Here is a 19,979-nt window from a genome sequence, read left to right as displayed (position 1 = left end):
AAATTTGCTTAAGCATTATTATTATTAATATGATTATTATATAAATGTAAGAGATTATGCAGAAGTCCGTTGAACAGTCTTCCTGCTGATGTTGCCAAATACTCATACAATAAGCAGCTTCCAATAAAAATAGTATTTTAATTTTAATTGCTGTGATACTGTTGTTTCTACATCTTGTAGCAGTATTTTAATTGGGAAGTCTTTGAAAAAATAACCAGTGGTATATTTCATAGTGTGATCCTGCTGTTATCTCTAGATAAATGATGTAATGCTGCAATAAAAAAAAATATCCGTGGAACAATTGTGTCACCAAGAAATGTTTAAAACACGTTATTGTGTAATTCTAATTTCTTATTTGTCAGCTTATATTGTCACAGCTTCTCAGGCGGAATGTGCTTCACTATTTGGTCTCTGGAATGTACTCGTTATGAGACAAGCATAGGCTTACTGGATGTGAGCATTTATATGTGCTCTGTAGATTTATTCAACTCTAAAAAAAAAAAGTTCTTACTGTAAACTGTAAATGTCATAGCAATAAATGTTTTTAACGTATACCATTATTTTCAAGAGTACAATTTTTTTTTACTGTCGCTCAAATGGAAAGACAATACCAGTGAGCATTCAGGGGAGTCGGGTAAGGTGAGTGTGGTGTGATATCTCTCCCAACTTTGTGTCCCTGCTACGGATGACATAGAGTATGTCATCAGCACACCAAGGATCTTAGCCCAAAACGCCTTTTATTGACGTCTAAACATTGTGGTCAAGCAAACAATGTTTCGTAACCATGGAGGGCCCCTTCATCAGGAATAATATGATGCCAGATAAAGGGGCCATGCATGGTCTCGAAACAAGGCGTTTTGGACTAAGATCCTCGGTGTGCAGGTGATATACTCTATGTCTTGGATTACAGAGGTGCCATCCGTGCTCATTTCAGCAGACAATCTCACAAGCAGCTTACCAGTCAGGAGAGTGGCTGGACACCCATATAACCTCCTAGGGATGAGGTTGTATAAAAATGTGGGCTCACAGCAATTATACTGTCAGTGTGTATTGGATCTGTAAAGGAGAGCTGACAATTCAGTGTAGGGAGAGATACCTTTATTTGCATTGGTACATGTACTCCATGGCCGTAGCTGAATCCCCATACCTTGTGTTTGACAATAGCTTGCTTATTTGCACTATAACATGGTCAGAATTGAATAACAAGATTTTCCCCCACATACTTCAATAGAGTTTGCTGCAAAGTTCACAAACTTTGAACAAGATTCCAGAAACTATACATATACAGAGTTATTCACCAAAGGGTGAAGAATTTGGAGAAGGCAGGAGAAGTGAACAATCTAGGACAGCATAACTGAACTGAAAAGTGAAGCTGAATTGGTGAGTTTTTTAAATCAGCTATTTTAGCCTAGATTGTTTACTTCTCCTGCCTTCTCCAAACTCTTCACCCTTTTGTGAATATCCCTGATAGTCTTTTCAATTATTAGTGTTTGTGAAAAGATATCTTTGATATCTGAATGCCACACCAAACAAGTCTATTCACAAAAGGGTGAAGAGTTTGGAGAAGGCAGGAGAAGTGAACAATCTAGGACAAAATAGCCAATTTGGAAAAATTCTCCAATTCAACTCACTTTCCAGTTTAGCTATTTTGTCCTAGATTGTTCACTTCTCCTGCCTTCTCCAAACTCTTCACCTTTTTGTGAATAACCCTGTAAAAGTAATAACCTCAAATTATACCCTCTCTAAAAATACACTATACTTTGTCTTTACAGTCTCCCACTTAGCACATTGACATTTTCTCATCCCGCAGCTGTCTTAGTTGAGTCTTGCTGCTTTCCCCTAGATTTAGATGGGACTGACACAGAAGCTTACTTCACAAGTTAATGCAAAGTGCAATCAATAAATGTAAAAGTGCAATAACCCAAAGCAACCAATCAGAATCCATCTTTTAGTTGATATTTATAAGCACTGAATGTGACATTCACTGCAGATGAATCAAGCACTGTAATTTAAAACACCAAGAAGATACATCTGCAGTCAATGCTTGGCGAATGTCACATTCACTGCTTTATAAACACTGGTTTATGTGGGTTACTGCATTTAACACATTGCCATTGTAGACTGTACACTCATATGGGCAGGGTCCTCTCTATGGGCAGGGTCCTCTCTTGTGCCATGATTCTGTACTCTTTTTGTCTGTAGTCTTTAATTTGCACCCATTTACTATTTAATGTATATCACTGTTTAATATATAGATGCTTTTTAAATAAAAGACTAGTAATAATAACAATAAAAATAACAGTACCTTGTTTTGCCTTATTACAACCCCTTAAGTACAGACCCAAATAAAAAAAAAAAGCTGGTAAACTGTGTAAAATCTACATAAAAGCAGAATGCAATGATTTGTAAATCTGATAAACCAATATTTTATTTACAAAAGGAAAATAGAAAACATATAAAATGTTTAAACTGAGAAAATTTAAAATTTTTTTTAAAAAAAGGTCATTTTGAAATCAATGGCAGCAACATGTCTCAAAAAAATGTATAGCACGGTGTAGCATCCCCTCTACTTTTAACAACACTCTGTAAACGTCTGGGAACTGAGGAGACCAGTTGCTGGAGTTTTGGGAGAGGAATGTTGTCCCATTCTTGCCTGATATAGGATTCTACCAGCTTAACAGTCCTGGGTCTTCTTTGTCGTATTTTTAGTTTCAAGATGTGCCAAATATTTTCAGTTGGTAAAAGGTCTGGACTGCAGGCAGACTCTTCTACTACTAAGCCATGCGGTTGTCATAGATGCAGTATGTGGTTTAACATTTTCCTGCTGAAATATGCAAGGCCTTCCCTGACAAAGACGTTGTCTGGGTGGGAGTATATGCTGCTCTAAAACCTGGATATATCTTTCAGCAATGATGCTGCCTTTCCAGATGTGCAGGCTGCACATCTGGAAAGTCCATAGTCCATACACATGCACTCCCATACCTCAGAGATGCAGGTTTTTTAACTGAGCGCTGATATCAAGCCGGAAGGTCCATCTCCTCTTTAGTCTGGAGGACGCAGAGCCCATAGTTGCCAAAAAGAATGTCAATTTTGGATTCGTCTGACTACAGATCAGTTTTTCAATTTGCGACAGACCATTTTAAATGAGCTTTGGCCCAGGGAAGATGGTGGTGTTTCTGAATCAAATTCAAATATGGCTTCTTCTTTGCATGATAAAGCTTTAACTTGCATTTTTTGATGGCACGGCGAATTGTGTTCACAAACAGTGATATTTGGAAGTATTCCTCAGTCCATGCAGTGATATCCATCACAGAATCATGCCTGTTTCTAATGCAGAGCCCGAAGGTCACGGGCATCTAATTTTCCATTTCAGCCTTGTCCCTTGCGCACACAGAGATTTCTGCAGATTCTCTGAATCTTTTGATGATGTTATGTACTGTAGAAGATGATATATTTAATGTCTTTGCAAATTTTACATTAAGGAACATTATTCTGAAATTGTTTGACAATTTTTAGACGCAGCATTTCACAGATTGGTGGACGTCTGCCCATCTTCTGAGACACTCTGACTCTCTAAGATGCCATTTTTATACCCAATCATGTTACTGACCTGTTATTAAGGAGATAAATTAACCTAATTAATTGCAAAATGTTCTTCCAGCTCTTCTTTGTTAGTACCACTTACTTTGCCAGCTTTGTGTGCCCTGTCCCTGTCTTTTTTTAGATGAATTGCTGCCATCAATTTCAGAATTACCTTATTTTTTTTCTTAACATAGTTCATTTTCCTAGTTTAAACATGTGATATGTTTTCTGTTTTCTATTGTGAATAAAATATGGGTTTCTGAGATTTGCAAATCATTGCATTCTGTTTTTATGTAGATTTTACAGAGTGTCCCAACTTTTGGGGAATTGGGGTTGTAAGCCAGTGGTCACTAGCAACAGCACATTTATAAATCCTGTAAATTTCAAGTGCAGTCCATTTCCACATTACAACCCATCGCCCCTAGGATCTACTTCTGTGGGCAGATCTTATACAATACATGTATATCTTATCTACTGTAACAGAACACACAGAAATAAACCTGTGTGAATACTGTATATCTATACAATGAGCCACACTTTCTCAATATACCTCAAAATTTAATACAATTAATTGGTATAACCTAAGTAAAAAACTTTTTTTGGCTTTACTTCTTTTTTGGCTGTTTTGGCTCAGGAGTATATTTACAAATGTACTGCTTTTTTTTTCTTTTTGAAGTCTGCGGTGTGTGCTTCATAAACGACTTCCCCTGTGAACAAAAAATTTACAAATGTACTCCTGCCCCCCAAAATCAGCATGTTGCAAACTACTGCCCATTATATGCTGACAGTGCAGAGCCACACTGCAGCCAGGAAAGATCCTGAAAATATTGTTGGAATCCACCTCACTGCCTGATTGACAGCTGGCTCTGGCTCCAGAACCAGCCTGCCCCCCCCCCTACCTGTCCCACCAATGAGTGCTGCAGGACAGAGAGGGGAGGGAGGAATCTCTTCTTGGAGCGGTAACTGGCAGTCACAGCTCTCCGCAGGGAGGAGACCATGAGCTGAGTACTTAGCGATTACATGATCGCTTAGCTCTCGATATATAGCTGGTGTGGGACATCTCCAGTGTCCCATACCGGCTCTAAGTATTGGGAACAGTTTATTTTACTCTTCCAATACTTCTCCTTTAAACATAGGTGAACTAGAACTTGAATTCAACTCTAGTGGATTATTGGAGTAAAAAAAAGGAAGTAGTACATCAGTTCAGAGGTTAGCAAAACTCTGAACTAATATTAACAGTGGACCTGGACCAATTAAAGTCTAAGTAAACCCTAACAATTAATTTTTATTTGTTCCCTTTGGTCTGCTAAATATACCATTGAAAGTATTTTGTTTAATCTGTGCAAAAATTACTTGTTGACTTTGCCAGAAATCTTGTGAGCTTATAACTTTCTTTGTCCTCTGCCAGTGCACAAGGAGGGGTTATGGAGATGAGGGTAAGAGAAGGAGATAAGGAGAGGGGGGGTTAGCACAACTAACATCCCCCCAATCCTGTTACTCCCTCTTATCTCTGTTGTACAAAGGATAGCAGGAAGCTGGTACTAAGTCAAATTCAGGTGTTTAACTAGCTTCCTTTGAGGATACACTTATTGATTTTTTCAAACTGAACTTTTAGCATACATAATCAAGATACATTCTAGGAGCATCAAAACAAATGGTGTGCAAAGTCTTACAGTATTTTTTCTGTTAGGAAGCAGATATAGCCTGAGTAGAAAAGCATGTTCCCTGCAAGCATTCTGGATAGAAGGATACTTCCTCCTTGTGTGGTAGCAGAGGTCTCCCTGCAGAGGTCCGACATGCCACTTGCTGAGTCAGAACTATAAATCTGCAACCAGCAAAGCTCAAGCTGCCTGCTGATTGCAGCATTTTATCTGTCACACAGCCAGGGTGCGCCTGACCTCTGCAGAGATACCACTGCTTTCACACAACGAGCAAGTCTCCTTCTCTACAGCATGGTGGCAGGGGACCGACTTTATTACTTTCAAGAATACAAACTATAAGACCGAGCTCAGTGATGTGCGAACTTGGTACTCTATTGACTGTGGTACGGATCAGGCTATAATTATTTATAATTGATTATATTATAATTTTTTAATTTTGTGTTTCAAACTTTATCATACCTGGGATGTCTACTGGACTCTTGTTTGGACAGATTTAGGTGAGTTATTCCTAAGATTTACTAAGAATTACAGGCCTACAATATAAACAACAAATTTCCATGCAAAAAATTGTACTGCTTTTGGTACAAAATTCCTGACATAATCATACCGCCAGGGAGGTTAATGGACACATAATGTACCTGCATCAATTAGTGTTTTTTTTTTTAATCTGCCAGCTTTAAAAGAGCAATGTGTCAGTATCCTTATGGTATGAATAAATGAGACAACATGGGTATGAATAAAATCCTACAAAAACAGTTATGCCTGAAGTGTGATTAATCAAAGACACATGACCAAAGGTGAAAACAAGTCTATGTGAGAATGGATAGAGAGTCAATAGTCCAACTTTACACCGGTCCATGAACCTTCAAACTCCAAGGTCTGTGATAACAGTGATTCATAACATGGGAGTAATCTGGGCAAGTATTATAGTTTTCTGCATAACCACTTTAATCAGATAGTTGTAATGAATCAATAAAACATGAAATACCCCGGTCAATTTTGGCAGAGCTTCATGGGCTCAACGTGGCTTTTATTCCCCATATATGGTGTATTTTGTAATTGGACCTATTTTTACAAAGCCATGTTTATGCCACATGTCTCAGTTTTCATGCCCCGTGTATGTATTTACTATTGTCTAAGTGCTGTTTTTATAGTGTGTGCTTGAGCTATCACTGGCACTAGAAAAAGGGTTATTATTCTCTAGAATGTTAATGTGATTTATGAGTGTTTTCAAACACAACGGATTGGTATGTTATTTTTGACTGCAGCTGAACTGTTTATTTGACTTACTATAAGGCATGTAAAGATTTTACCAAACATCACAGTTTTTGTCCCACATAGTGAGCTAAGCGATTACATGATTCTCTATGTAAATCATATCAGAGTCTTTATATCACATTCCAGCATAGGAAACACAATCATCGCCCTCTTTGGATTGAAAGGGAGTGGGGAATTAAATCCGCTGTGGTTAACATTAGCAACTTTTGGCCTGTTTCCCAGGTGCCGGGTATATCCAGTCCACGGTTCCCAGGACAGACAGATCTTTTGCAGTGCACTAATGAAAATGTTCTCACGCTCTTCTATTTGTGGTCTCTGGAAACATCAAAAATGGTATAATAGTCAAGTTTTCTATTCCTGAACTCAACACGCTTACTGAAGCAATAAAATATGGACGATTGCCCAAAACTATCCCCTGGAATCTTAATGAAAATAACACAGATTAAAAGGGAAGACAGAATGGGTTAGTAGACTGTATTTTATAGACTTAGGGAAATTATATATTTACCAAGTACCGTATTTTTCGCTCCATAAGACGCACTTTTTTTCTCCCACAAGGAGGGAAAAAATGTGTCTGCGTCTTATGGAGTGAATACCTAGCGCCCGACGCCCGGGACATGCAGTTTCGGGCGCCGGGAGAGTAGTTTCTTTTTGTACATTCAGCCCTGCTCCTGACAAGCAGAGCTGAATGTACAGTGGGAGCCACTGCTCGTTTAATACAAGGGATCTAATTAGATCCCTTGTATTAAATCGAGCGGCGGCGATCGTGACCGCCCCCCCCGCCGTGGTTTTTGGTGGGGGGTGGACACGATCGTCTGCTCTGTGTGATTACTGAGACAGCACCACCTGTCAAGAACATGTCAAAAACTGTGTGGTGTGTTTATGTACTAATAAAGGCCTTTTGAAACAGATGTAAGTCTTGTTAGCTTCAGCACTGCAGACGCATCCTCAGGCCGGGTGTCCCCCGGTGTGGCCGCCGGGTGTTACCTGCTGGGACGCATGACATCATCACGCACAGGCATGACCTCATCACACACATGCGCAATGACGCCACAGACACGTAACTGCGGGCGGCCATCTCGATGATGAGAGAGGAGGGGATGTTCATCCGGCGGGATAAGGTATGCCACCGGGTCCCCTCCTCTCTTGTGCAGCTGTCGGGCTCTCGGTCCATGACCAAGCGCCCAACTTTTCAGAAAGGGTGACACCAAAATGACTGTCAGTGTTTTTGGTGTCACCCGAGTGTCTGCCACACCCCGTGTACCCCTCATATTCTAGCCTGGTTGTTGTGGACAACATTAGGATGTCTGGCCAGAGTGTTGTAGCCACAATGTCTGGGGGTAACACAAGAAGTCTTTTTCTTTTTTCTAGTCCACATCCATTTTCTAAACCAGAGCAATCTACAGAATGCAAAGTATTCAGCGCTAATGACTTATTAGTGTGTTGCTGCGTCTTGATTGCGCAATCAGCAGGCTGCAGATGGAATTGAGACTCTACAGAATTTCCTAACTGTAGCAAAAAATATGATCTCACTCACCTGACTGTGCTGACTGGCAGATGTGTATGTATCACAAGAATGACTAGACTCAATTACAAACCCATTTGCAGATAAGAAAGTTCATTTTATATGTCACTGTTTGCCTGCAGTTCAGCTTTTATAAAATGTGGTCTTTGATGATCTTGTATGTGGCCAGCTGCCTGTATTTTCTGTATATTATAAACAGTGGTCTACAATATACTGTAGGTCTGAACTAACTGTTTTCAGGAGCTCAATGGTTAAAAAGAGAACTTCAAAAAACATAAAACATAGTTTTGTACAACTTGTTAAGCTGAATACTACTACATACCTGGATGTAACACATTCTCCAGTTCTGGCGGGGTGCCTAGTGCCCTTCACATTCTGGCGCCACTCTTCTTCATGCTTAGAGCTGATCTGTTCCTGTATTCTGGACATCCTTCTACTATACACGTATTTCTACAATACACATTTAAAGCTGTACAAGAAAATAAAATATACCTAGGGATAACTGTAAATCATGTTAGCGACAGGAAATATGTGTTATCATGTTTAGATTTAGTTGATAAATACTGAAAAATTAACATGGGGCACAATAACTTTCATTTACATACATATCTTAATAGTTACAAAGGATATAAATCCACTTTGTGAGCCCCGAATGGCTTTGCAAATCCAGATATTACATTTTAAATGTAGCAGTGATATAATCACTGTACTGCACATAGCCTGTGCAGAGATGGGAGCTGTGGGAGGGACCCAGCAGGCCCCACCCACTACAGGCTGCCTGCAGAAAACTACAGCAGGAGGAGGATACCAGGTCATCCTGCAAAATATATATTGATACAAAACCCCCATTACCTGCCAAATAAAAGGACCTAAAAATATTAGCCCTAATCATCCTAGCAAAAGCTCTACCTGTGTCAGGTAGAAAATAGGTGTCATAGGTGAAGGAATTGAGGAGAGATCCATAGTCTTAAAGGAGAACTATGGGGTTAGGGCTTTTCCCCATAGTTCTACTTAGGGTAACGGGATGACGCAAGCTAGCGTCCTCCCGTCACCCTAAGCTCAGTATACTGAGACGCCGCAGCTGAAGCGGATCCCGACAATTATGTCTGGATCCGCCCATCTGCGTGAGTGACAGCTGGCTCTGCCTATCTAGAGGCAGAGCCAGCTGTATCCGCCCCCTCCCCCGTCCGTTCCGCCAGTCAGCGCTGGAGGATTGGAGCGGGGAGGGGGGAATCCAGGATTGAGAAGTGAGTGAACGCCGGTATGTGTTCGTTCACTTCTCGATCTACTGAGCCGACCTGTGACAGTCTCATTGTCACAGGTCGGCTAGAACTATGCGGTGAGTGAAAAGCACTCACCTCATAGTTCTCCTTTAAATAACTGGCAAGGTCCTTGAAGAGTCAATTTAATCAAAGGGTGAGTATTTAACTGCAGCGGAGATGAGGAAGTCAACCACGGTAACCCACCCAGGGGATATTAGAACACGTCTGTTCTAGTTGAATCCATTGTTTCTGATATGAAGGATTACACCACTCAAAAATTCTGGCTAGATGTGAGGCTTCATAGTATCGTACAGGGTCTGGGAATCCAATCCCTCCCCGTAATTTCAGTAATTATAATGTTGACCATTTAATCCTGGCTTTACCTCCTGCCCACAAAAATCGCGAGAACAGCAACCACAATGCGGATATAAAATGTTCTGGAAGAGCTATAGGTAATGTTTGCAAAAGATACGTGTATCTGGGTAAAATAGTAAGTTTAATAATATTAGTTCTTCCGAACCAGGTGAAGGCCTCTTTATTCCATCTATCAAATTACTTTTTAAAAGTATGGAGCAGATTCGTACCCAGATAGCGTATAAATGAATGCATCCATTGGAATTTAAAAGACTCCTTAAGACTATCAAGGATTATAGGGGATATACATTAGATACCCCCATCACTTCAGATTTAGATAAATTAATTTTATAATTTGACATCTTCCCATATCTATCCATCTCAGAGAGAAGCACTGGTAAAAAGACAGCATACGCTGCAACTTTATGTTGACCAGAATGATTTATAAGACCATGAATACCCAGGAATTTCTAATGACCACAAGAACAGGCTGCAAAACTATTGCAAATATCAAGGGGGATAGCGGGCAACCCTGACATGTGCCATTAGATATCAGGAAGGATTCAGATAAAGTTCCAGATGTTTTCACAACTGCTGATGGAGAAGAATAACAGGGCTATTCACAAAATGGTGAAGAGTTTGGAGAAGTGAACAATCTAGGTCAAAATAGCTGATTTGGAAATATTCTCTAGTTCAATTCACTTTCCAGTTCTGCTATTTTGTCCTAGATTGTTCACTTCTCCTGCCTTCGCCAAACTCTTCACCCTTTCGTGAATAACCCTGTAAATAGCTGAGATCCATTTCCTCATATGTGGACCCAACTCTATATGCAACAATGTTTCTTGAATAAAATCCAAGCCTATCCTATAAAACACTTTCTCAGCATCTGTTGAGAAAAGCAGGAGGGGAGTATGGGCCAGATGAATAATATTTAATGTCAGAATCGTATTATCTTTTGCTTCTCTAATTGTTTTAAATCCAGTTTGATCCAAGTGAACCAATAAAGTCATGAATGGTAATCAACGATTGGCCAATATTTCTAGAATCTAGATTCAATAAAGATATCGGCCGATAACTTGGACAAACATGTGGGTCCTTGCCTTCCTTAGGAATAATCTATATATGAGCTGCCAATATATCTCTAGGTACTGACTTCCACTGTAGTATTGAATTAAAAGCTCTAATAACATATAGGATAAGGGTCTCTGGAAAAGTTTTGTAATATTTCAATATAAAGCCATCTGGGCCCGGTGCTTTACCTATCTGCATGGCACTTAATGCTCTCTCTACTTCTTCGCCTGAGATGGGTCACTCCATAGAAAGACAATCATCAGACAAAAGTGTTGTAAGTCCCGATTCCTTAAGGTATGTTCAAATTTCTTCTTGTCGTTTCTGTGTTACTCGTGGAGTATCAAAGGGAAATATATTATAAAGATCCTGGTAATACTCTCTGAAAACATAACTGATATCTTGTGGTGAGCTTACCATTCGCCCCTTTGAATCTACGATTTTCAATATATGATTTAACAACTTCTGGTCTTTTAAAGCTCTAGCTAACATTTTTCCTGGTTTACTACAATATTCATACCAACAACGCCTACTACGTGTCATTTTAGCTTTAACCTTACCCATCAATATTTTCATTTTAATTGGTCTCTAGCCATTCTAAGTCCCAACTTTATCTTTTGTGCCTGAGAACGTTTATGAACTTTCTCAAGATATTCTATTTTAGACAGTAGGGCAGCCTGCGCAGCTAAAGAGCTTTTCTTATAGTAGCAACCCAAACTTGTCATTGTTCCCCTGATTACACATTTATGTGCTTCCCAGAGAGAGAAAGGGTTGATGTATTCCTGGTCATTCTCTAAAAAAACTGTTCTAGGTCTGCCATAAATCATTACTTGCCATAACTTCTGACGGTGACCATCTGGCAAAAGCGAGCTCAAACATGACACTGGAGCATGATCTGAAAGTATAGTAACTCCAATCGAGGCCTTTAAAACTGCCGGCAGAGGAGAGTGTTGGATTAACACATAGTCAATCCGTGAATATGAATGACAAACTGTTGAATAAAAGGTATAATCTCTCTCTGATGGAATTAAAAGACGGCAAGCGATTGAAGGGCTGTTTTAAATCTACGTAACTTGGCATATGAAAAGTAGGATGTCCCTCTGGAAGTATCCAATAGGGGATCCAAAGCTACGTAAAAAAATCCCCCCCCCCTACTATTAGATTCCCTTCTCAATAAAGAATAATTTTGGCGACAAAGGTTTCCAATGTTGCTGTGAGTTGATTCTCATTAGGCAAATACATGTTCACCAGGGTCATTTTAACGTTCACTATCTCTCTCTTCACAATTAACAGTCTTCCTGAATCATCAGTTACTAGTTCCTTCATTTTCCATTGTACTAGTCTTGAAATAAAAATACTGACTCCCCTCGAGTTACTCGATAGAGAAAGACAGTGGTAAGCATAAGGATAACGATAGTTTGAGAGTTCTGGCAATCCACTCATGAGAAAATGTGTCTCCTGCACAAAAATTACATGTGAGCGCATTTTCCATAGATCTGCCAGTAGTCTAGATCATTTCTCTGGCGTATTTAAACCTTTAACATTACATGTCATAAAGGAGATATCCGACATAATAAAAGGAGAGGAGAATAGGCCAAAGAAGTGGAGAAAAAAAACCAAAACAAACACAAATCTATTAAAATTCACCACCCCTCCCCCCCCCCTAAGTATTCTAAAGGCTAATTCTTAAATTATTTGAGTCAGGCTTCAGGGCCACTAAGCTATCTGTTGTTCCTAGCTCCAGCTAATCCCAGAAACCCTTCAAAATATGGGGGGCCTATGTGGGGGGCGTGACTAATAAGAGACATGGAATGTGGAATTCACGCTTTATTTTTTTATTTTGTAATCCTCCCTCCCCCACCATTTCCCTAAAAAAATTAAAAAAGAGACAGCACCCTCCTTTAATACTTAAGGACCCTAAACAAAATATTAAACATTGAATTAATTTTGTGGAAAAGTGAACCCCCCTCTATTTTTTTTTTCTATCTATATACACTATAATGTCATCTTTATGTGGGACTTATGCATTGGTTTTAACAGAATCAGAGAAGAAAGAGATAAATAAATAAATACATAATTTAAATAAATACATAATTTCCAAGTAAGTCCCTTAGTAAGTCAAACTATCTTACTTATGATCAAGTTCAGGAGTATTGCAAATTCCCTAATCCCCATAACTTTAATTATCGACCCCCAATTATTCAACATCAAATATCCATTTCATGTGCACCCGGTTTAAGTTATATAATGTAATACATACTAGTTCAGTGATCATCTCATTTAAAAATAATGAACTCAACAAAAACCATATTGTGCAATTAGATTATGCCTTCTAATCCTGATTTAGCAGACTACAGGCAGAAATAACTTTTGTAAATTGTATGCAGTATATACGGAGGGATGTGAGAGACTAAAACCACTCCATCAATGCCAACGGAAGCAACACTGGATGATCTATATATTATTAAACTCCCAGTTAATGCTTGTCAGCTGGGGACAAACTACTGATAACATAAAGAGAGTTGGTGGAGGCTATATCTAATGTCTCAAATGTTTTGTTTAAAAATAAGCATGTGCAATTCCTATAGAACATAGGAAGCAAGAAAAAAAACAAAACATCTGCACCCTTTACACACATGCTAGCAATCACAAAGCCTGGGAAGTGATGTGGGAAGCAGTCACATGGACCTTACACAAACAGATACAACAAGCAAATAATACATATGGACCTGGAAAATCAAATGAACACAAAGGCTAACCAGTACATGCATAATCTATGTGTTCCTTCAATGAAGAATACATATAATCAAATACAGTTCCTCAATTAGAATTTAACAAGGCAGATGAACATCATTTGTTTCCATTCTTGTATATTCAATGTCTGTAAACAGGCATCAGATGTTTTGTCATGCTTGCTTTGAAATGCATTTTTCTGCTTTGGAATATACCCACAATAGAAAATGTACAGTTTAACCACTTACAGCAGCCTTTCTCAACCTTTTTCCCCAGGTGAACTCTTGAAAGAATTTTAGGTCTAGGGGAACCCATGTTAAAAGCAATTCATTAGAGGTCAGTGGGAAAAATGCACTTTACATTATTGGTCATTGGAAAGAATGTCTCGCTTACAGTGGTGTTCAGAGCATCAACCTTAAGGTCTTCTTCACTCCATCACCAGACCAGATCCAGACCAGAACGATTTTTGTCTGGTCCAAAAACGCATCCCATTCATTCCTATGGTAAAAAGTGAGGCACACTATTGTGTACAGTTCCAGAGCGTTTAAAAAAAGAACTGCATGCACCATTTTTTTCTGGTCTGGAACACACCAAAATACCTGTAAATGCATCAGAACTCACTGGTAAACTAGAAATTCAATTGTGACCAATAAAAAATGCAGTGGAATGCATTAAAATGCACACAGCTGTGTTTCCAGAAACCCACCTAGATCTGGTCATGGTGAGAACAAGCCCTCAAGCAGTCCCTATATACAGCTAAAAAGATCACTGGTGTCATGCCGATGACTCTTTCAAGTGGCCCAAGAACTATGCAGGCACCATAGAATGAGAAATCAACCAGTCACAGCTCAAGGAACCCCTAAAAACCTCTGGAGAAACTATAGCGTCCCATGGAATCCTGGTTGAGAATGGCTGACTTAGAGCATTGTCACATGGTCAATGAGTACCTGATCAGTATCAACACAACCTTTTATTGTAATGTGTTAAATAAAAGTCACAACACACTATGCTGTATTCCTAAAGGAGTAGAGGCTTTTCACCTAGCACCTAGTGAAGGAAAGGAACAGACAAGGGATATTTCACCATGGTAAACTGGCATTGTGGTCTTGCATGAGCGCACCAAGGTATGCATGCATAGCATATGCAATGACCTAATCTATTGCTTTTACTCTATGCTCTGAAGTCTGAGAGGTTATTGTGGTGCCGATCGGTACTTTCCTTTTTTGGACGCATGTTTTAAATGCTGATGATTTAAATGTATTTTGTGAGTACTATTTTATTCAATTCTAATATGGATAATTAAACAGTATTTCACAAAGAGAAGGTTCTGTTCTTTTGTTTTACTTTTGCAGGTGACAGATTCTCTTTGAAGTAGAATTCCAGCCAAAATGTTTTCGGGCAGTGTTAGATAGAAAAGGATAGAATTTCGGTCAGGTAATTTGCAATCTGAGTTGAGTGTCATTCCACTTTATAATAAATGGTTTAAATGCTAACCATTAAAGCCATAAATAAAAGCATTATGAATTCAGAATTATATATCATGCACATTATCAGCCATCTTGGCCACCAGGGTACTCCAATAAATTGATTTTATTCAAACTATCCAAGAACTAGTTTCCAGTTTGACGCAACTCTTGGTCAGCGTGTAGATATGTAAAAATATCAGAGTTTTGTAACTCCTATAAAATGTTTGTTTTTGCAATAAAGCAGATTTTTTTTTCCCTCTGACCCTTGCATTCAGTCTGCCCACTGGAATCTTTCACTAATATAATGAGCATGGGACTTTTTCTCAGATTTATACTCTGTATTCACTTGTTTGACCTTTTGCAAGAAACTTCACTATAAATAATACGCTTGTACATTCTGTTTGACTTCCCTGACTTGCTTTCATTTCTGGCTTTATTACAAGAGAATCTCAGCTTTTCATGGGAATGCTGTGCCTTTTCACTCAGCAACATTTTTCCCCATCTGATACTGGTTATCTGTGTAATAATGCATTGTGTCAGCTCTACATTGGAACTATGTCTGCTGTTCTTTTAATTCATTCAGATGCACATTCATTTATTTTTACTGCTGCTACTTTTGTCATTTACTGCACTAACGATAATGGACTAGAAACCTGGAAATATATATCTGAACTCAAAGTGTATGCATAGATAAAACGTTTTTATTGCTGCCTTCATTCCAACTGGGGAGGTTTTCTATTTGTCCTGGTGGCCACAGTCTCAAAGACAAAAAGTGAAAGGACATCCCTTGTCAACAGAACATGGGATTGCAGGCAGTACATAATACAATAAATTAAACATACATAAATAAATACACAAGATACACCATCTATATTGAAATTGGTCGCAGCACTTTTTTTTTTCCAACGTAGAATTTTGTATTCTTTTTTCCAAAAAGAAATACATAGTAAACAGTAAACAAAGGAAGACTTGGACGTAAACATGCCTTTGTCCTCATCATACAGGACCTTGGTTGATTACAGCAAGAGAGAAGGTGAGTATTGCAAGTACAGAGCAATTATTATAGAGCTTGCACAATTATGATATGTATAATGATATAATGCAAATACAGTAAAATAGAAGTGCACCTAAGACATCTAACCATTGGTAATTATTTCCTCATTGCGTAATCTGAAACCCTGGGAGGCCGCGGCACTTTTATTGCTTTAAAATAAATCAACTTTTTTTTTTCCATAACATTTTTTGGTGAAATTGAGATTGCAAATACACTAGTATACTTTTTACAGTGTCAACAGAGGAATTCAAAAGTTAAAACAGTCTTACATAAAAAAAACAGATATCACTTTCACTCGGTAAGTGCAATAATAGAACACAAGAGTGGTACCAGGTAACAGCAATTTGTGCATGGCACGTAGTAACAGAGGTTGTGATTCTGCAATACAGTCGTTGGAATTTGAATTAAAGACATAGGATGCGTTCACTAACATAGGATGAATACAATTTATGCAGTTCATCCAGTATATGGCGGGTATATACTGGATGAAGCTGAAAACTCAACATACTAAGGAAACCCAGATTATGCAGGAGTAGGGAGCACATCGGTGGTCTACATAGCTGCAACACGGGAACAATGTGGGAACTGCACATCCTCGTGTAATAACAAAGAATGATATCACATAAAACAAACATCACAACATGGGAGGGAGATGGGGGGAGAGCAAGAAGCAGCTAGAAAGAGGGAAGTGATGATCAGAACAGGAGGAGGAGGATCTGGGCTGTGCACAGGGATGGGGGGTCAACCCTATCAGGGAGGAGACAAGTGCTGTGTTAGATGGTACAAAGGTGGAAGGAGTGGCTGATGCATAATATTTGTCAATTCAGGGGGACCAGATGGTCTCAAATGTATTTGAAGTGTGCTTCTCATGGGCCATTATCCAGTGGACATGACTGATTACACTAGTAATACTATGGGACTTATTTAGCCAATTATTTGCTATTTCTCTAGTAGTGGAAGTACAAACATGTAATCACAGTTTAAACGCTTTGTTGGGGAGGCCTTCTGGCTTACAGTTAAGGAGGGCGAAATACGGGTCTTTGGCTAGTGTTTCCGATAACAGTGATGACAAGAAGGTGAAAATGTCATCCCAAAAGTTAGAAACACGTGGGCATTGTCACCATATGTGGATAAAAGTACTAGGATCGGGACATCCTCAAAAGCAATTAGGTGAGCAATTAGGGTTGTAGACAGCTTCTCTAGCGGGCACCATATACCAGTGCAGGAGGACTTTATAGTTTATCACACAATAAATCAACTTTATTTAAAATACCAAACCATCAATCTCAAAATATTAATCAACCAACAATCAAACCCATTAATCAACATCAAACCCATGTTAGTGGCCACAAATCAATTGTCGGCTCCTTGTCCAAGAGCTGAAGGTACATTTTCCAATAAATATATTTGTTGTCATTACAACTGTCTAAAAGGGTATTTCCCCTCACTTTGTAGGGATTTTAACTCACTTCCACATTCAGCCTCTCTCTTGTGCTCTTTCTCCTCCCGCTCCCTCTCTTTCCTCGCTCTCTCCTATCGCTGTCTCTTCTCTCTCTCTGCTGTTTCTCTTTCTCTCCCTCTCTCTGCTGTCTCTTCTCTCTCTCTCTCTCTGCTGTCTCTTCTTTCTCTGCTGTCTCTTCTCTCTCTCTCTCTGCTGTCTCTTCTTTCTCTGCTGTCTCTTCTCTCTCTCTGCTGTCTCTTCTCTCTTTCTCTGCTGTCTCTTCTCTCCCACTGCTGTCTCTTCTCTCCCTCTGCTGTCTCTTCTCTCTCTCTCCTGTCTCTTCTCTGGCTGTCTCTTCTCTCTCCTGGCTATCTTTCCTTACCTGCACTGCACCAGCTTGCCAGGTCTCCCTCTCATGTGTGCTGCCCTGTCCTCCTGTGGTGCTCGTGTGGCCGAATGTGGCCGACGCTACAGACTGGGAGGGCGGGATACCCCGCACTGGTGATAGTGTAGCGAATGCTGCAGATGGGGAGAGGTGCCCCGCCCCTTCCCATCTGCAGCGTCTGACACATTCAGCCTCACTACCCTAGGACTGACCATACATAATTCAGTCTGATTACACAACCTCCTTTAGAGCTACCACCAACCGTGTAGTGCAAGGGCATGCCTGATTTGATTTTAATTGAATGGGTTGTTTAGGTTTTTCCTCATTATTACATACTTTTGGTAAATCTAAAGGAGATTGTACAGCGATTGTACAATCAGATTGTATAGTGTTTGGCCAGGCTAAGACAAGAGGGAAACTGGCCAAAATGCATTGAATAGTGGAAGTGCATCAGGTGAAGGGAGGCTCATGTGAGAGGCTGAACAGTCAAAAACTTTTAGATCCAAAGCCAGCAAACAGGATTATGGGAGTGGACCTAGCTGCCAGCAGAGATGATTCTAAAAACAATTTGTAATGCTTAGAATGCAGACATTGTGCAAAAATTAGGACTTCATATAGCTTACAGCCTTTTGTTTAATAAGTTTATTTTAAGAAGTTTATTTTGGTGTTGAGGAAACTAGCATGACAGGCATTTTTTATAGATTAGTAAAATGTAGTAAAAACCACAAACTATTCTTAAAAGAAAGCAAAAAAATTTGGTAGTAGGCTGTACACCAGATGATTAAAAAAACAAAAACAAACATTGGGCGAGGAAGACAGATGAGAGTCAATAACAAAAGATTCAGTTTAGTTAGAACAACCCATAGGAGCCAAAAGCCTTCAGTCTTTCTATTACATCAGTTGTGGTGACTGGCGTTTTTTTCTGCCAGTGCCTGGCTGTGTTACCCCAAGGGCACACAGAGAACAATTTATTTCTATGTGCCCCATTCACACCACAACACTGGTGTGATGTCTGGGACACTATGGAATAATGGAGATGAACTGCACAGCTTCAGAGGCCACTAAAGAGCAACGCAGCATACCATGCTGCTCTGTGGAGACCTTTGAATGGAGCATATACATTGTACACTGCCAATAAAGTTAAAAATAAAGTAATCAATGCCTTGTGTAGTGTTATTTTATTTCAGTAATAAAAATTAGGGTCACCAATCTGGTTTTGCTATCTGGTAGGACTGTGTAAATATCAGGACTGGATGGAAAGTAATACAAATCCATTGACAGACAAAACAGCTCCTATATACAGTTGCGTGAAAAAGTGTTTGCCCCCTTCCTGATTTTTAATTGTTTTGCACGTTTGTCACACTTTAATGTTTCAGATCATCAAACATGTTTAAATATTAGTCAAAGATAACACAAGTAAACACAACATGCAGTTTTTAAAGGAAGGTTTTTATTAATAAGGGAAAACAAAATCCAAACCCACATGGCCATGTGTGAAAAAGTGTTTGCCTCCCCTGTTAAAACATAACTTAACTTTGGTTTATCACACCTAAGTTCAATTTCTCAAGCCACACCCAGGCCTGATTGCTGCCACACCTGTTCGCAATCAAGAAATCACTTAAATAAGACTTGACTGACAAAGTGAAGTACCGTATATACTCGAGTATAAGCCGTCCCGAATATAAGCCGAGGTTGCTCGGAGCACCGCACACCGAGCAGCAGTGACGCAACGCTCGGCGAGGTAAGTAAGAAGATGCGCTGGCGCTGACTCGAGTATAAGCCGAGGGGGGCACTTTTCACCCAAAAAAATGGGCTGAAAATCTCGGCTTATACTCGAGTATATACGGTAGACCAAAAGATCCTCAAAGGCTACACATCATACCGAGATCCAAAGAAATCCAGGAACAAAGTAAAGAAAGAAAGAAAGTAATTGAGATCTATCAGTCTGGAAAAGCTTATAAAGCCATTTCTAAAGCTTTGGGACTCCAGCGAACCACAGTGAGAGCCATTATCCACAAATGGCGAAAACATGGAACAGTGGTGAACCTTCCCAGGAGTGGGCGGCCAAGCAAAATTACCCCAAGAGCGCAGCGACGACTCATCCAAGAGGTCACAAAAGACCCCACAACAACATCCAAAGAACTGCAGGCCTCACTTGCCTCAGTTCAGG

This window comes from Nanorana parkeri, unplaced genomic scaffold, assembly GCF_000935625.1.
Source record: "Nanorana parkeri isolate BGI_ZX_2015 unplaced genomic scaffold, ASM93562v1 scaffold413, whole genome shotgun sequence".
NCBI lineage: Eukaryota > Metazoa > Chordata > Amphibia > Anura > Dicroglossidae > Nanorana > Nanorana parkeri.
The sequence above is the reverse complement of the archived record's forward strand: the minus strand, read 5'-3'. Positions refer to the sequence as shown.